Consider the following 20,355-nt stretch of genomic DNA (forward strand, 5'->3'; position numbering starts at 1 on the left):
TAAATAAGCAAACTTATGCTCCAAACTTATGCTGCTCATGTGGAAGACACAATAGAGACTGTCTTGCAATAATAAGTACAAATTCTTGCTACAGAGATGGAGAAATAAAAGGACAATTCCATTTGCCAAAAGAAAATTCACTGTACACATTTTATTTACAGTTTTGTACACTGTCTTAATATGAATGGGACTGCCTTTCTACTTGACCCAATTTTTTAACCAAAACAAAATAACCTAAATAATACAAAGTGTTAAAATACAGCATAAAGATACAAAAACAGACATACTAATTCTAATTAGGAATGAATTATGATGTTACTTTCTTTTTATAATCCACAATTAAGTTAGGGAAATCACAAAAACATAGATCACTGATTTGAATGAAATGCATAAATTTTTAGTAAAGTGTTGTAGTTAAGTTACAAAAGAAAATTACCAAAGAATGCACAAAATTGATGTTTATTCCACCTTTGTGTCATATTCCTGGATCCTTCACCAATATTACATGAGAAAGAAAAACTAAAGCAAAACAAATGAAAAACTGAAATCAGAATCACTAATCTTATCAAGTGGGAAAAAAATAAATTAAAATCTAGCAACCATCAGCAAGAGTATAGCAAAGATAATGCTGTAAAAATAAACAAAGAAAATTGCCAGAAAACTGTATGCATCATACTCTTTCAAATCAGCAAAATATGCTCCTGCATACAATAGAACATAAACAAAATCATTGTCTTGTCAGGAATAGAAATGAAAGCTCTTTTTCTTTCTCTCTTTTTTTTTTAATAGTGTAGATGGGTCAAATGTGTTTGTAATGGTTAATTCTATTAAGCTATTACAGAGTGGAACAGGAACACATTTATGGATTCTGGGGATGATGTGTACTTAATTCTTTGATTGGGATAATGGACACTCAAAAAAAAAAAAAAAAAGAAGAAGAAGAAGAAGAAAATATGTACACAGAAGTATAAGACAAAGGCAAATGAGACTTCTCTTATATCTTAGCCACATTTAGATGGAAATCAAATTTAAATGCAGTCCACGCTTCTTTTGAAGAGGATTTGGTTCGGTTCCAAAATTTCAATTGCTTGAGGCAGTCTCCTATGAGAATACTTAGAAGGTGTCTTCTTAAATGACAAACCTATTTTTAATGGTGGAGCCACTCTGAGTGCCTGCATAGGACTGATAACCAATCACTGTCTTTGGAGGAAGTCCTAACCTTTCCTTGTGCACCTTCTCTACGTGTATAGCAGCTTCTCTGTTTTCACATTCAGTAGTCTATATTGCTATTTTATCACCTTTAGCTCTAACATTAACAATAACTCTACATACATCATCACTGTAGCCATCAAAAGATTCTCCAATAAGGCACAGCAGTGTCTCTAGCCAAAAACAATCGAGGTCACTTCGTCTCTGCTGTTTGTTCAGAGTAATTAGCTGTCATCCTCCTCGTTTGTTTTTCTCATCTTCCCACATAGACTCAATACCATCCTTTAAAAGTGAGTAGTCACAGCCAGGCATTAAATTACTAGACAACTGGATGTGGTTGTACAGAGCCCAAAAGTCATCAACAATATCAAACTTAGAGATTAATCAAAGGTTTGCTTGCCAAGTTTTGCTTTTATCATTTTTTAAAAACCAGAGTGCCCATCTGTTCTGTAAAGGGTGTTTAATATAGTGTTCTGGGTTAGCAACCTCCTGATTAGATTCTGTTTTCTCTTCTATGTAGGCGGGGGATTTGGAGTAGGGGTGTTTTCCTAAATTGGGAGGGAAGCCAGTAGAAGAGATAAAGAGAAAATCAAATGGAAAATTAACTTGAAAAGTTGTTTCTATTTTCAATAAACTGTGTCTGTGAGATCTTCCAGACGGTAAAGACTCAGAAGAACAGACAGATCTAGACCCATTTGCATTCTCTGAGGCATGCACACAGAATAGAAAGGATGAATGAATGGAAGACAGGCACGTGTGAAACCCAGCAGGTCCTGCTGGCAACCACACAGGCAGCAGCTCTCCATAGGCCTCGCTTCTCCCCAAAAATGACCCTATTTTTAATGTAAATTTCATATATATATATATATATATATATATATATATTTTTTTTTTTTTTTTACAATTTTTGTGGTTGGTTTTGTTTTGTATTTTTAATATTGTATTTTTGAGAGCCTAAACTCTACTCTAGATTTTTAATCTTTGCTTTTTGGTATTTGTTATCAATTTTGTACCTTTAAGAATTTAATCTTCAGTATCCATTTTCACTTAGGGGTATGATTATTTGTTTGATTGCTCTCTCCCCTATTGACTCTCCCTTTTCTTCCCCAAGTCACCTCTATCTCCTCTCTCCCCCTTCTCTTCTCTACTTAACTTCGTGAATCTCACTGGGTGTTCCAGGCTGTGGGGAACACTTAGGAAACTTATCACTGGCTAGATTGGGCTCTCCTCTTTTGACTCCCCCTCTTCTCCTGATCACCTCTATCTCCTTCCTCCCTCTTCTCTTCTCCATGTAACTCTGTGAACCTCCCTGGGTGGCCCTCACTGTGGAGAATTGTTTCACCTTTAACCTAGAAGTTTTATCATCTGTGCTGTATGGATGGATAAGCCTTGAGGCTACTGTAAGAATAAGACTGAAAGCCAGAGGCAGAAGGCTTAATTCCAAAACTTGAGAACATCAGAGAACACCTGATTCCAGGGAACATGAATAGACAAAAGCTCACCCAAAAGCCTCCATACCTACACTGAAACCAAGCTCCATCCAGGAGCCAACAAGTTCCATAGCAAGACATACCAAGCTAATTCTCCAGCAGAGCAGGAACACAACCCTGAGCATTAAAAGAAAGGCTGCCCAAAGCCATGCCAAAGCTATAGACACCCCAAAACTCACTACTGGACATTTCATTGCAATTCAGAGAAGAGATCCAGCTCCACCCACCAGAACACAGATGCAAGCTCCCCTAACCAGGAAACTTTGTCCAACCCCAGCTACAGGGAGCAGGCTCCACAATAAAGAGGAACCATGAACTTCCAGCCAAAGAAAGGACACCCCAGATACAGAAATCTAAACAAAATGAAATGTCAGAGAAATATTTGGCAGGTAAAAGAACATGATAAATGCCCACCAAACCAAACCAAAGAGGAGGGGATAGGGAGTCTACCTGAAAAAGAATTCAGAATAATGATAGTACAGATGATCCAAAATCTTGCAAACAAAATGGAGTTACAGATAAATAGATTAGAGACAAGGATTGAGAAGATGCAAGAAATATTTAACAAGGACCTAGAAGAAATAAAGAAAAGTCAGTCAATAATGAATAATGCAATAACTGAGATCAAAAGCACTCTGGAGGGAAACAACAGTAGAATAACTGAGGCAGAAGATAGGTTAAGTGAGGTGGAAGATAGAATGATGGAAATAAATGAAGCAGAGAGGGGAAAAAAAGAATTAAAAGAAATGAGGGCAACCTCAGAGACCTCTGGGACAATGTTAAATGTCCCAACATTCGAATCATAGGAGTCCCAGAAGAAGACATAAAGAACGGGCATGAGAAAATACTTGAGGATATAATAGTTGGAAACTTCCCTAAAATGGGGAAGGAAACAGCCACCCAAGTCCAAGAAACCCAGAGGGTCTGAGACAGGATTAAACCCAAGGTGAAACACCCCAAGACATGCATTAATCAAACTAATGAAGATCAAACACAAAGAGCAAATGTTAAAAGCAGCAAATAACATACAAGGGGATTCCCATACGGATAACAGCTCATTTTTCAATAGAAGCTCTTCTATTAAAAGAAGCCAGAAGGGAATGGCAGGACATACTTAAAGTGATGAAAGGGAAAAGCCTACAACCCAGATTACTATACCCAGCAAGGATCTCACTCAAATATGAAGAAGCCAAAAGCTTTAAAGACAAACAAAAGCTGAGATAATTCAGCAATCATGAAACCAGCTCTTCAACAAATGCTAAAGGATCTTCTCCAGACAGGAAACACAAAAAAAGTTTTATAAACTCAAACCCAAAACAACAAAGTAAATGGCAATGGGATTATACTTATCAATAATTACCTTAAATGTAAATGGGTTGAAAGCCCAATCAAAAGATGAAGACTGGCTGAATGGATATAAAAACAAGACCCTTATATATGCTGTCTACAGGAGACCCACCTCAAACCAAGAGACATAGCAGACTGAAAGTGAAGAGTTGGAAAAACATATTTCATGCAAATGCAGACCAAGACAAAGCAGGAGTAGCAATACTCATATCAGATAAAAGAGACTTTGAAGTAAAGACCATGAAAAGAGACAAAGGAGGACACTACATAATGACCAAAGGATCAATCCAAGAAGAGGATATAACAATTATAAATACATATGCATCCAACATAGGAGCACCTCAATACATAGGCAAACGCTAACAAGTATGAAAGGGGAAATTAACAGTAACACAATAATAGTGGGAGACTTTAATACCCCACTTGGGCCTATGGATAGATGAAGCAAACAGAAAATTAGCAAGGAAACACAAACTTTAAATGATACAATAGACTAGTTAGACCTAATTGATATCTATAGGTCATCCCCACCCCCCCAAAAAAAAACAATGAATTTCACCCTTTTCTCAAGTGCACATGGAACATTCTCCAGGATAGATCACATCCTGGGCCATAAATCTAGCCTTAGTAAATTCAAAAAAATTGAAATCATTTCAAGAATCTTTTCTGATCACAATGCAGTAAGATTAGATGTCAGCAACGGGAGAAAAAAACTATTAAAAATACAATCATATGGAGGCTATACCACACAATTCTCAATAACCAACAAATCATGGAAGAAATCAGAAATGAAATAAAAATTTGCATAGAAACAAATGAAAATGAAAACATGACAACCCAAAACCTGTGCTGCTGCTGCTGCTGCTAAGTCACTTCAGTCGTGTCCAACTCTGTGAGACCCCATAGATGGCACCAGGCTCCTCTGTCCCTAGGATTCTCCAGGCAAGAATACTGGAGTGGGTTGCCATTTCCTTCTCTATCCAAAGCCTATGGGACTCAGTAAAAGCAGTGCTAAGGGGAGGATTCATAGCAATACAAGTTTACCTCAAGAAACAAGAGAGAAAACAAATAAATAACCTAAACCAACTAGGAAAAGAGGAAATGAAGAACCTCAGGGTTAGTAGAAGGAAAGAAATCATAAAAATTAGAGCAGAAACAAATGAAAAAGAAACAAAGGAAACTATAGCAAAAATCAGCAAAACTAAAAGCTGGTTCTTTGAGAAGATAAAGAAAATAGACAAACCATTAGCCAGACTCATAAAGAAAAAAGGGGAGAAGAATCAAATCAACAAAATTAGAAAAGAAAAAGGAGAAACCACAACAGACAACACAGAAATACAAAGGATGGTAAGAAACTACTATCAGCAACTATATGCCAATAAAATGGACAACTTCAAAGAAATGGACGAATTCTTAGAAAAGCATAACCTTTCAAAACTGAACCAGAAAGAAATAGAAAGTATTAACAGACCCATCATAAGCACAGGAGTTGAAACTGTAATCAAAAATCTTTCAACAAACAAAAGCCCAGGACCAGATGGCTTCAGAGGTGAATTCTACCAAAAATTTAGAGAAGAGCTAACACCTATCCTACTCAAACTCTTCCAGAAAATTGTAGAGGAAGGTAAACTGCCAAATTCATTCTATGAGGCCACTATCACCCTAATACCAAAACCAGATAAAGATGCCACAAAAAAAGAAAACTACAAGCCAATATCACTGATGAACATAGATGCAAAAATCCTCAACAAAATTCTAGCAAACAGAATCCAACATCATATTAAAAAGATCATACATCATTAACAAGTAAGCTTTATCCCAGGCATGCAAAGATTCTTCAATATTCACAAATCAATCAATGTGATACACCACATTAACAAATTGAAAGATAAAAACCATATGATTATCTCAATAGATGAAGAGAAAGCCTTGGACAAAATTCAATACCCATTTATGATAAAAACTCTCCAGACAGCAGGTGTAGAAGGAACATACCTCAGCATAATAAAAGCCATATATGATAAACCCACAGCAAACATTATCCTCCATGGTGAAAACTTGAAAGCATTTCCCCTAAAGTGAGGAACAAGACAAGGGTGCCCACTCACTACTACTATCCAACATAGTTTTGAAAGTTTTAGCAACATCAATCAGAGAAGGAAAAGAAATAAAGGGAATCCAGATTGGAAAAGAAGAAGTAAAACTCTCCCTGTTTGCAGATGACATGATCCTTTGCATAGAAAACCCTAAAGACACTACCAGAAAATTACTAGAACTAATCAATGAATATAGTAAAGTTGCAGGATATAAAATTAACACACAGAAATCCCTTGCATTCCTATACACTAACAATGAGAAAACAGAAAGAGAAATTAAGGAAACAATCCCATTTGCCATTGCAACAAAAAGAATAAAATACTTAGGACTAAATGTACCAAAAGAAACAAAAGACCTATATACAGAGAACAATAAAACACTGATGAGAGAAATCAAAGGTGACACGAATAGATGGAGCAGAACATAGAGCAGAAATAAATGAAAAAGAAACAAAGGAGACTGTAGCAAAAATCAGCAAAACTAAAAGCTGGTTCTTTGAGAAGATAAAGAAAATAGGCAAACTATTAGCCGACTCATCAACAAAAAAAGAGAGAAGAATCAAGTCAACAAAATTAGAAATGAAAAAGGAGAAATCACAACAGACAACACAGAAATACAAAGGATCATAAGAAACTACTATCAGCAACTATATGCCAATAAAATGGACAACTTTTATTGTCTTTTATATACCATGTTCATGGATCAGAAGAATCAATATAGTGAAAATGAGTATACTACCCAAAGCAATCCATAGATTCAATGCAATCCTTATTAAGCTACCAATGGTATTTTTCACAGAACTGGAACAAATAATTTCACAATTTGTATGGAAATACATAAAACCTTGAATAGCCAAAGAAATATTGAGAAAGAAGAATTGAACTAGAGGAATCAACGTGTCAGACTTCACACTACACTACAAAGCTACAGTCATCAAGACACTATGGTACTGCTACAAAGACAGAAATATAGATCAATGGAACAAAATAGAAAGCCCAGAGATAAATCCATGCACCTATAGACACCTTATCTTTGACAAAGGAGGGGAAAATATGCAATGAAGAAAAGACAATCTCTTTAATAAGTGGTGCTGAGAAAACTGGTCAACCACCTGTAAAAGAATGAAACTAGAACGCTTTCTAGCACCATACACAAAAATAAACTCAAAATGGATTAAAGATCTAAATGTAAGACCAGAAACTATAAAACTCCTAGAGGAAAACATAGGCAAAACACTCTCTGACATACATCACAGCAAGATTCTTTATGACCCACCTCCCAGAGTAATGGAAATAAAACCAAAAATAAACAAATGGGACCTAATTAAACTTAAAAGTTTTTGCATGATGAAGGAAAGTATAAGCAAGGTGAAAAGACAGCATTCAAAATGGGAGAAAATAATAGCAAATGAAGCAACTGACAAAGAATTAATCTCAAAAATATGCAAACATCTCATGGAGCTCAATATCAGAAAAATAAATGACCCAATCAAAAAATGGGCCAAAGAACTAAACAGACATTTCTTTAAAGAAGACGTATAGATGGCTAACAAACACATGAAAAGATGCTCAACATCACTCATTATCAGAGAAATGCAAATCAAAATCACAATGAGGTACCATCTCACCCCAGTCAGAATAGCTGCTATCAAAAAGTCTACAAACAATAAATGCTGGAGAGGGTGTGGAGAAAAGGGAACCCTCTTACACTGTTGGTGGGACTGCAAACTAGTATAGTCACTATGGAGAACAGTGTGGAGATTCCTTAAAAAAATGGAAATAGAACTGCCATATGACCCAGCAATCCCACTGGTGGGCATACACACTAAGGAAACCAGAATTGAAAGAGGCACGTGTACCCCAATGTTCATGGCAGCACTGTTTACAATAGCTTGGACATGGAAGCAACCTGGATGCCCATTGGCAGAGGAATGGATAAGAAAGCTGTGGTACATATACACAATGGAATATTACCCAGCTATTAAAAAGAACTCACTTGAATCAGTTCTAATGAGATGGATGAAACTAGAACCTATTATACAGAGTGAAGTAAGTCAGAAAGAAAAACACCAATACAGTATATTAATGCATATATAGGGAATTTCAAAAGATGGTAAGGATGACCCTATATGCGAGACAGCAAAAGAGACAGATGTAAAGAAAAGGCTTTTAGACTCTGTGGGAGAAGGCAAGGGTGGGATGATTTGAGAGAATAACATTGAAACATGTATATTACCATATGTGAAATAGATAACCAGTCAAAGTTTGATGCATGAAACAGGGCACTGAAAGCCAGTGCTCTGAGAAAACCCAGAGGGGTGGAGTAGGGAGGGAGGTGGGATGAGTTTCGGGATGGGGGACACTTGTACAGCCATGGCTGATTCATGTCAATGTGTGGCAAAACCACCACAATATTGCAAAGTAATTAGCCTCCATTTAAAAGAAATACATTAATTAGAAAACATTTTAGAGACAACTGGTAAATGCTAATATGTAGAAGATATTAGATGATATTAGGGAATTGAAGTTAAGTGTAATTGAAGTTAAGTGTAATTATGCTGTTGAAGGAATACTTCAACCTTACTTGCCTCCTGATAAATCTGTATGTAGGTCAAGAAGGAACAGTTAGAACTTAACATGGAACAACAGATTGGTTCCAAACTGGGAAAGGAGTACTTCAAGGCTGTATATTGTCACCCTGCTTATTTAACTTTGGAGAAGGCAATGGCACCCCACTCCAGTACTCTTGCCTGGAAAATCCCATGGATGGAGGAGCCTGGTGGGCTGCAGTCCATGGGGTCGCTAAAAGTCAGACATGACTGAGTGACTTTACTTTCACTTTTCACTTTCATGCATTCGAGAAGGAAAGGGCAACCCACTCCAGTGTTCTTGCCTGGAGAATCCCAGGGACAGGGGAGAATGGTGAGCTGCCGTCTATGGGGTCGCACAGAGTCGGACACGACTGAAGTGACTTAGCAGTAGCAGTAGCAGTTATTTAACTTATGAGCAGAGTACATCATTTGAAATGCCAGGCTGAATGAAGCACAAGCTGGAATCAAGATTGCCAGGAGAAATATCTATAATCTCAGATATGCAGATGACACTACTTTTATGCCAGAAAGTGAAGAGGAACTCTTAATGAAAGTGAAAGAGGAGAGTGAAAAAGCTGACTCAAAACTCAACATTAAAAAAACTAAGATCATGGCATCTGGTCCCATCATTTCATGGCAAATAGATGGGGAAACATTGGAAACAGTAGAGATCTTTTTTGTTGTTGTTGGGGGGATCTCCTAAATCACTGCAGATGGTGACTGCAGCTATGAAATTGAAAGACACTTGCTCCTTGGAAGAAAAGTTATGACCAACCTAGACAGCATATTAAAAAGCAGACATTACTTTGCCAACAAAGGTCTGTCTAATCAAAGCTATGGTTTTTCCAGTAGTCATGTATGGATGTGAGAGTTGGACTATAAAGAAGGCTGAGTGCTGAAGAATTGATGCTTTTGAACTGTGGTGTTGGAGAAGACTTGAGAGTTCCTTGAACTGCAAGGAGATCCAACCAATCCATCCTAAAAGAAATCAGTCCTGAATATTCATTGGAAGGACTGATGTTGAAGCTGAAGCTCCAATCCTTTACCCACCTGATGTGAAGAACTGACTTCTTAGAAAAGATACTGAAGCTGGGCAAGATTGAAGGCAGGAGGAGAAGGGGACAACAGAGGATGAGATGGTTGGATGGCATCAGCAACTCCATGGACATGAGTTTGAGCAAGTTCTGGAAGTTGGTGATAGTCAAGGAAGCCTGGCATGCTGCAGTCCACGAGGTTGCAAAGAGTTGGACACGACTGAGTGACTGAACTGAACTGAACTGATGCTGTTGTAGTCATGGAGAATTATTTTTTTCCCCAAGAGATGCATGCTGAAGAGGTAAAGTAGTGTAACGTACTTTATAATAGGTCCAAAAAGAGTGCAGCTAGGTTAGGTAGAGAAGTTCACATGACAAAGTGTGGAATATTGAATATTGTTGGTGGATATGTGAATGTTCACTGTAGTAGTCCTTCAATTCTTCTTTATGTTTAAATTTTTCATAATAAAAATTTGGGAGGAAAATTGATTACGTTTACCATCATATAGTCAACATAATATTGCTAGGTAGTCAAGTCCAGGTTTGTTTTTGGCCTCCTGAGGAATCTGTTTGTTGATATAAAAAGGAACTTCATGAACAGAAATCCAATTTGAGCAAGAGAAATGAAGCTCACAAGCAAGTTCCCATGTTAAATTTTGAAGCTCAGAAAAACAACCACAAAAAGAGAATTTAGAGTATGTAAAGGTAGGGCTACTCTCACTCCAAGTCTGAATGGGAAGAGATGCTAACCCAGAGCCCTGTCATTAAAACCTATAGTGGACTGAGCCTTCACCATGGTCAGCACAGAGGGGCACCCTTCTTGGGCAGTGCCTGAGAGGGAGGGTGCAAAGCAGAGTGTAGGCTAGATCTCTGCAGTTTCACCAGGACTGATCTAACACAGTTCTGTTACACTGTTGGGGACTTTTTGCATACACTAAGTTGGTGTTTTCCTTTAATTTACCACAAATTTCTGACCTGAAAAAAAATGTAACTGGAGAAATGCCAATTAGGATGGATGAAAAAAATATTTTCAATGTGCAGTCTTGATTCTTGAAGAAACATAATGCATCTTTAAGCAACATGACACGCCTTCTTTCTGCCCTGCCCTCCCTCCACCCCTGCCTACCTGGCCTGACCACCCTGCTCGATGCACCGTGCCACTCCAGCTTTCCCAAGTTTTCTAAACTGGTCTGAAGGCACATATCCAGTCCAACCCTCCAACTACCCTTTCTGCTCCATGTCCATCTGGCCTACCACTTCCAGGGCAATTTTTCTAATATGTAACACCAATCATGTGTTCTCTCCTTCTTAAAATACTCTAAGAGTTCCCATCACCCCTTCAGAATGAAGCCTAGTTCCTCACTATGTCACACCAGACTCTTGCCTCTCAGTTCAGTTCAGTTCAGTTCAGTCACTCAGTTGTGTCCGACTCTCTGTGACCCCATGTACTGCAGCACACCAGGTCTTCTCTTGCCTCTGCCTCCTCTGAATTTCTAATTTCACCTCTTTCCTTGGTTTTCCCACCTCAGCTCTACCAGACTAGCCTGTCTCCCAGCTGGAGTGTTTCCTTGTGTTTTTCCCTTCTCTTCTTCCTCATAATAAGTATTTACCTAGCACTGACTGTGTCCTCATCCCATAGGGACTAAGGAGGGAGTGGACAAGGTAAATGGGGACCTGACTATCTGCAGGTGATCAGATAAGAATGGAGAAAGTGTTCGAGTATTTCCTTTTCTGGAAGCTCCTTGTCTCCCTTGTCTACCTGAGGAAGGCTCATCTTCCTCTGTAGCATTTCCCTTGACCTTCCTCCCCTCCACATACCCTTCCACACACTCCAGAACCTTCAGCTGTCTCCAACCCTTCCTCCCATGTTTGGAACAGTTTGCATTTTTCCACCACAAATGTAGCCCCGTCAGGATCAGGATTTCTGTCTCATTCACCAAGGAAGGGAGTGTGTCTCGCAGGGACCTAGTGACCTGTGCCATTGGGACATGCTGGTAAATCCCTTAGAGAGGACTTAGTTTCCACAGCAGTGAGACTTGGATGCAGCCATGGGAGTGTGAATGTGGGAACAGGACCCAGTGGGCTCTGTGCTGGAGACTGACTGGACCAACACATTACTTCACTAAATTATGTGGCTGGTTGATGGGAAAATTAAGGGAGAGTTTTGGATTTCCTCCCTGGTGCCCATCAAGTACAGTCATCTCTCAGTACCCACAGAACCGTCTCACCCACCTTCACTCCTAAAGATGCTAAAATCCATGCATGTTCAAACTCCTTTTATAAAATGATATGATATTTGCATGTAATCTGTGCACATCCTACCATATATTATAAACTGTCTCCAGATTACTTATCTAGGATGGGCACAATAAAGGACAGAAACAGTAAGGACTTAACAGAAGTGGAAGAGATTCAGAAGAGGGTAACAATACACAGAAGAACTATACAAAAAAGTCTTAATAACCCATATAACCACAATGGTGTAGTTACTAACCTAAAGCCAGACATCCCAGAGTGTGAAGTCAAGTGGGCCTTAAGGAAGCATTACTATGAACAAAACTACTGGAGGTAATAGAGTTCTAGTTGAGCTATTTCAAATCCTAAATGATGATGCTGTACTCAATATGCCAGCAAATTTGGAAAACTCATCAGTGGCCACGGGACTGGAAAAGGTTAAAAAGGTCAGTTTTCATTCCTATCCCCAAAAAGGGCAATGCAAAAGAATGTTCAAACTACCATACAATGGCACTCATTTCACATGCTAGCAGGGCTATGCTCAAAATCTTTTGAGCTAGTCTTCAACAGTACGTGAACCGAGAAATCCCAGATGTACAAGTTGGGTTTATAAAAAGCAGAGGAACCAGAGATCAAATTGCCAACATTCATTGGATCATAAAGCAAGAGAATTCAAGAAAAAAAATCTACTTCTGCTTCATTGACTATGCTAAAGCCTTTAACTGTGTGGATCACAACAAACTGTGGAAAATTCCTAAAGAGATGGGAATACCAGACCACCTAATCTGTTTCCTGAGAAACCTGCATGCAGGTCAGGAAGTAACAGAACTGTACATGGAACAATGGACTGGTTCAAAATTGGGAAAAGGGTATATCAGTGCTGTATATTGTCACCATGCTTATTTAACTTATATGCTGCTGCTGCTGCTACTAAGTCACTTCAGTCATGTCTGACTCTGTGTGACCCCTTAGATGTCAGCCCACCAGGCTCTCCTGCCCCTGGGATTCTCCAGGCAAGAACACTGGAGTGGGTTGCCATTGCCTTCTCCAAGGCATGAAAGTGAAAAGTGAAAGTGAAGTCGCTCAGTCATGTCCGACTCTTAGAGACCCCATGGACTGCAGCCCACCAGGCTCTTCCATCCATGGGATTTTCCAGGCAAGAGTACTGGAGTGGGGTGCCATTGCCTTCTCCAAACTTGTATGCAGAGTACATCAAATGAAATGCTAGGCTGGATGAAGCTCAAGCTGGTATCAAGATTGCCGGGAGAAATATCAACAATCTCAGATATGCAGATGATACCACTTTAATGGCAGAAAGTGAAGAGGAACTAAAGAACTTCTTGGTAAAGGTGAAAGAGGAGAGTGATAGAGCTGGCTTAAAACTCTACATTCAAAAAACTAAGATCATGGCTTTCTGTCCCATCACTTCACAGCAAATAGAAGGAGAAAAGATGGAAACAGCACCAGATTTTATTTTCTTGGGTTCCAAAGTCACTGCAACTCTGACTGCAGTCATGAAATTAAAATATGCTTGCTCCTTGGAAGGAAAGCTATGGCAAACCTAGACAGCATATTAAAAAGCAGAGACATCACTTTGCTGAGAAAGGTTAGTTTAGTCAAAGTTATGTGTTTTTTTCAGTAGTTAGGTATGGATGTGAGAGTTGGATCATAAAGAAGGCTGAATGGGGAATAACTGATGCCTTTGAATTGTGGTGCAGAGAAGACTCTTAATCCCTTGGACTTCAAGGAGATCAAACCAGTCAATCCTAAAGGAAATCAGTCCTGAATAATCCTTTGGCCACCTGATGCAAAGAGGCAACTCACTGGAAAAGACCCTCATGCTGGGAAAGATTAAATGCAAAAGGGGAAGGTGGTAGCAGAGGATGAGATGGTTAGATAGCGTCATAGACTCAATGGACCTGAATCTGAGCAAACTCTGGGAGACAGTGAAGGACAGGGAAGCTTGGCTTTCTGCAGTCCATGGGATCTCAGAGTTGGAGATGAAGAATTGATGCTTTTGAACTGTGGTGTTGGAGAAGACTTTTGAGAATCACTTGGACCGTAAGGAGATCCAATCAGTCCATCCTAAAGGAGTTCAGTCTTGGGTGTTCATTGGAAGGACTGATGCTGAAGCTGAAACTCCAGTACTCTGGCCACCTCATGTGAAGGGTTGACTCATTGGAAAAGACCCTGATCCTGGGAGAGATTGGGGGCAGGAGGAGAAGGGGACGACAGAGGATGAGATGGCTGGATGGCATCACCGATTTGATGGACAGGAGTTTGAGTGAACTCCGGGAGTTGGTGATGGACAGAGAGGCCTGGCTGCTGCAATTCATGGGGTGGCAAAGAGTCAGACACAACTGATCCACTGCACTGAACTGAATTGAACTTATGACTGAATGGCAACAACATAACTACTTATAACATCTGATACAATGTAAATACTATGTAAATAGTTGTAAATATAATGCAAATAACTGCTACATGTGGCCAGTTTTGCTTTTTGGAACTTTCTGGCAGTTAGTTTTTTTTTTTTTTCCAGAATACTTTTGATCCAAAGTTGATTGAATATGCAGACAGGAACCCACAGACTCCAAGGGCAGACTGTACTTCCATCCCCTTGCCCTGCTTCTATTATTTCTCAAGCACTGACCACCTTCAACACAGCACATCATTGATCGTCTGTCTTCTCTTTGCAAAAAATAGATCTTCACAGGTAGGAATTTTTATTTATTTTTTGTTGTTACTGTTAACTGGGGTATCCTAAGTGTCCACAGTTGTGCCTAGCACCTAGTAGGTGCTTAAATATCCTGTGAGGAAATGAATGTCTGTGTCTTAATCCCTTTGGGCTTTATAACAAAATGACACAGAGTGGATGACTGATAAACAACAGAAGTTTATTTCTCATGGTTCTGGAGGCTGGGAGTCCAAGATTAAGGTGTGGGTGGGATCTTGGTCTGCTGAGAGGCTGCATCCTGGTTCATAATCTGCACCTTCTTGCTGTATCCTCACATGGAGGGGCTGAGACATCTCTCTGGAGCCTCTTTTATAAAAATCCAATCCCATCCCTGAAGGCTCCATCCTTATAGTTTAATCACCTCCCAAAGATACCACCTTCAAATGCTATCATCCTTGAGCATTTGGATTTAGCATATGAACTTTGAGGAGAGAAAAAATTCAGATCATAGCAGTGTGAAAATACAATCTGAGTTTGGAAATACCTTCAGACACTTTGGCCACACCAAGAAGGATCCCCATCCAGGTGTGCTCTGCTCATGGCTCAGGCTGTGATGAGCTTTGTGACTGCAGCTCAGAAGCAGAAGCCAGTGGGGATGACAGACCAGGACAGACAAGGACGTGGTCACTCTGGTTTCCTCTTAGTTCATATTCATGGTGTGGCTGCATCCCTTGAAAACACAGGATGGTGAAGTTTGTCAATAACTTAGATTCCTGGGCCTGGCCATCTACATCCCACTTCTGTCCAACAGGATGGCACAAGAACACCCAGTGTTTCCTGCAGCTTCCCCCTGCTCTGTGATTCCTTGTCCTTCCTCTCCATTAGGACCGGTTTCCTGTTCTGTATACTGTTAAATGTCCCCAAGGAGTCAGCCTGTCCCTGCTATCTTTGGAAGACTGGGAGGATAGGAGCAAGGCCAGCGATCAGAGCTGGCCCTGTTGCCCTGAGGTGGGGCATATGAAGGAGGAGCACCTCCTGGACCCACAAGGAAATCAAGCACAGAGGCACCCCCTCCCCAAAGAGCAGCAGGAACCTCCAACCCCTGACTGCCTCAAATGCAGGGGTTTCCCTCTCTAGGGATGGTCCCTAGTGGGTGTCATACTGCCTGCCCCCGGCCCCTGCAAAACTGGGAAGAGCAAAAAGCTACCTCCAAACACAAAGACAGTCCTTGTGGAGTCCTCACCACATAGTGTCAGTTTTCCCCAGAAGTGGGCTGAGTTTTCTTGGATGGTTCAGGAGACTGACTGTGCTCATCTCAGCCCAAACCCATCTTCAGGGACCTCCTGTTGTAGCTTGATATAGGCCACAGGGGAAGTATTTACACCACAGAAATTGGCAGATGCTATATATAATCAGAGCCAGTTTCCCAGAGAGTCCCAGTTAAAAAAGCATGTAAAGTTTCATGGTCATCTCTGTGCAGTCGCTACATTATAGTAGAGTGACAGTGAAAGGCATCCCCGCAGTAATTCTCCCAGGTCACAGGTACAGATCAGGATTCTGATGGACACATGGGAACGTGTACCTGTCTAACTCTTTACCAGGTTTGTAATTATTATTCCAAAGCAAAATAATCTTTTAGCTGCACAGCACCGCTTCATCTGGAAACTTGGAAGATTTTTCCTTATTGAACTGTGTATAATTTTCCCAAGTAAATGTATTTGAATAAATGTTTATTAGAATAAACTCCTAAGAGAGTAATTCCTGGGCAGAGGGTATAAACATTATTAAAGTTCTAAATACATGTGATCAAATTGCTTACCCAGAAGCTATCAACATATTCACTCTCCTTGCAGTCAGCCCAATTCACCAATGCCTCTCCAACCCTTGTAATCAGCACAGAGAGAACATTCTCCAGCCACCTCCGTTCATCCCTATGTAGGCTCTGCTTTCCAATTAAGCTGGATAGATTCTGGGAAACAAGCAGATTCTGTCCCTCTGACCTCCGTCTGCTCCTCTGCTTCTGTGTTCCTCCCATACAGAGGCTGTCCCTTTCTCTCTTCTGCCCAACTCTGTCTCTCTTCTGTGAGTGCTGCAGGCACCTCACAAGCAGCTGTCAGCTTGTTGCAACCTCACATGTCACATAGAAACATACAGATGTAAACTACAATATATAAAATAAACAAAAGTGAGGCCCTCAGGATGGCAGAGAAGACATGAAGATCCCCTTCCTTCCTACAAATGCATCAAAAATACTTCTGCATGTGGAACAGCTCCTACAGAACACCCCCTGAATGCTGGCAGAAGACCTCAGACTGCCAAAATGGTAAGATGATCTCCACATAACAGGGTAGGGTAAAGAAATTTAAAAAAATAAAATAAAAGAGAGAGAGAGAGAGAGAGAGAGAAAGGAATCCAGACAGAACCTGTGCCTCTAGGAGGGAGCTGTGAAGGAGGAAAATTTTTTGCACACAAGTGAATCCCCTCACTGGTGGGGACAGGGGGAAGTTTCAGAGCCTCAGAGGAGTGAAGCAACAGGCATGTGGAGAGCAAAGCAGAGAAAATTCTGCTTAGATGTTGGTGCTAACCAACACCCCTCAGCATGAGACATTTGTTTGCATGCCCGCCGGGGTGGTGGGGGCTGGGTGCTGAGGCATAGACCTTGGAGGTCAGACCCCAGGGAGATGATGGGGATTGACTGCTGTGAAGACAGCCTGGGGGTGCTAATATAACACACCTGAGGGAGTCCAAGGAAAAGCTGGGCTTGCTGGAGAGGCAAGAGATCATTGTCGTGGGGTGCATGGAAAGGGTGGGCCAGCCCAGGAACCTCTAACTCCGTGCGCTCACAGACGGGAGGGCACCATCTACATAGGCTCCAGAGGCGGTACAAACTTTGGCTGCTATCTCCAAGTTCAGAGGTGGGCAGGAGACCTGCCTCGGCTTCTACAAACGTGTGAGCAAGCACAGGTCACCACCCATAGCTTCCCAGAAGCCTGCAGCCTGGCACTGCCATGCATCCTATGGCCCAGGTACGACTCCCCCAGGAGAACACGTGACCCACCTCAAGCTGTAGCAACTCCCTGACAGCCTCTGCCACCACAGGCACTCGCCACATGTTCCGACTGGGACTTCCATATCACCCACTCTGCCTGGCCTGAATGAGCCACTGAGCCCCAGGCAACCACAGCTTTCACCTTCTCATCTAGGTAGAGAACAGCCATCAGAGGACAGCACACAAACAGAGGCAGATCCAAAACTGAAACTGAGTTCCAGAAGTGTGACCAGTGAAGAGGAAGAGTCTCGTGTGCAGCTGCGGGAGCAACAGGTTAAATTTCTGCAATTGGCTTAGTAAACTACATCTGTGAGCTGTGTGCTTGGTCGCTCAGCCTGTCATGTCCAGCTCTTTGTGACCCCATGGAATGCAGCCAGTCAAGCTCCTCTGTCCATGGGATTCTCCAGGCAAGAATACTGGAGTGGGTTGCCATGCCTCCTCCTCCAGGGGATCTTCCCAACCCTAGAAAATGTGTGTTCTCACATTTGAGGCTATGAACTTTGGGGGCAATTGCAGATTTTGGAGTCAAGCACATGCTGGCATAAGGCCAGATCAGAGCCTGAGCTGGCCCCACGTTGTGCACAGCAGGTCCAGAGACCTTCCTAGAAATACTGAAGGACTTCCTGGGTAGGCACACTGGGTAAGGCTCACTGTGGAGGTAAGGGCATTGACAGCTGAGGCTACAGGAAAATATTCTTCTTCCTACTACTCTCTCTCTATATATGCTTCCATTCTACTGATGTTCTTTTTATTATTCTTTTAATATTTATTTTATTTCCATTTTATTTCTTATGCTGTAATTTTAAAATATATTTTAATTTTACTTTTACTATTTCTACTGTACTTTTTGGTTATATTCCCTTTTTCCCATGTTTTTCTTTTTTCTTTTGTTTGAATCTTATTTTAACTATATTTTATATTTTCCTATTTTTACTGTACTTCTTTGATGTTTGGTAACTTTTCCTTTTGTTTCCATCTCTCTTTTGTTTTTAGATTTTTTCCTTTTCATTGTATTTTTGCTTGCTTTATGTTTTCTTTGCCCTTTTTTAGTTTGTTTTCTGTGTTTGATTTCCTCTTTATTTTTTGTTTTTGCTAGTTGCTTTTAGTTTTGTTTCCCTTTCTGGGCTGTCTTATTGATTTGATCGCTCTCTTCTTTTTTGTTTCCTCTTTTTTCTTTCTTTCTTTCTTATTTTTTTTTCTCTTCTTACTTTTTCTGAGTGTATTTCTTTGTGTGTTTTTGGCTGTTTAGTTTTTCTTTTACCATTTGCCTGGGGTTTTCTCTCTCCACTTTTTTTGTTTGTTTATTTACTTGTTTTTTTTTTTCCCCCTTCCTCCTTTTCTTTTGTGCTGTGTGGCTTGCAAGGTCTTGGTGCTCTAGCCAGGGGTTAGTCATGAGCCTCCAAGGTGGAAGACCTGAGTCCAGAATGTTGAAGCACCAGAGAACTCCCAACTGCACAGAATGTTAATTGGTAAGAACTCTCCCAGAAGCCTGTATCTCAATACTAAGACCTAGCTCCAACCAACAGCCAGCAAGCTCTAGTGCTGGATGCCTCATACCAAACAACTAGCAAAATAGGAATGCAACCCTGCCCATTAGCAAAAAGTCTGCCTAAAGCTATACTAAGCTCATAGACAGCCCAACCCAAAGCACACCACTGGATGCAGCACTGCCCAACAAAGAGACAAGATCCAGGTCTACCCACGGGAACACAGGCATGACTTCTCCCCACCAGGAAGCTTGCACAAGGCTCACTAGGGGCAAACACCACAAGTAAGAGGAGCTATTACCCTGAAGCCTGCAGAAAGGAGACCCCAAACAGTAAGTTAAACAAGATGAGAAGATAAAGAAATATGCAGCAGGTGAAGGAAAAAGGTAAAAATCCATGAGACCAAACAAATGAAGAGGAAATGGGCAGTCTACCTGAAAAAGAATTTACAGTAATGATAGTAAAAATGAACCAAAATCTCAGAAATAGAATGGAGGCACAAATAAATAAAATGGAGGCACAGATTAAGAAGATACAAAAAATGTCTAACAAGGACTCACAAGGACTCAGTCAGTCAGTTCAGTCACTCTGTTGAGTCTGACTCTTTGTGATCCCATGGACTGCAGCACACCAGGCCTCCCTGTCCATCACCAACTCCTGGATTTACTCAAACTCATGTCCATTGAGTTGGTGATGTCATCCAACCATCTCATCTTCTGCGATGTATGAAACTAAAGAACAAATAATCATTGATGAACAGCACAACAACTGAAATAAAAAATACAGTAGCTGGAACCAATAGCAGAATAACCGAAGCAGAAGAATGGGTAAGTGAGATGGAAGACAGAATAGTGAAAATAAGTGAAGCAGAGTAGAATAAATAGAAAAGAATGAAAAAAAGTGAAGACAGTCTCAGAGACCATTGGGACAACATTAAGCACACCAACATTCAAGTTATAGGGGTTCCAGAAGAAGAAGACAAAATGAAAGGGTATAAGAAAATATTTGAGGAGATTATACTTGAAAACCTCCCTAAGATGGGAAAGTAAATAGCCACACAAGTCCAGAAAGTCCCACACAAGATAAACCCAAGGAGAAATATGCCAAGACACTTAATAATCAAACTAACAAAACTTATAC

General features: G+C 40.6%; 1 pseudogene; it reads right to left on the minus strand.

Moving 5' to 3' along the window:
* Window positions 1-1,128: 1,128 nt before the first annotated feature.
* LOC100140958 (eukaryotic translation initiation factor 4E-like) overlaps window positions 1,129-20,355 on the minus strand; it is a 65,800-nt pseudogene continuing 46,573 nt past the window's right edge.

Source organism: Bos taurus, chromosome 21 (assembly GCF_002263795.3).
Source record: "Bos taurus isolate L1 Dominette 01449 registration number 42190680 breed Hereford chromosome 21, ARS-UCD2.0, whole genome shotgun sequence".
NCBI classification, from domain to species: domain Eukaryota; kingdom Metazoa; phylum Chordata; class Mammalia; order Artiodactyla; family Bovidae; genus Bos; species Bos taurus.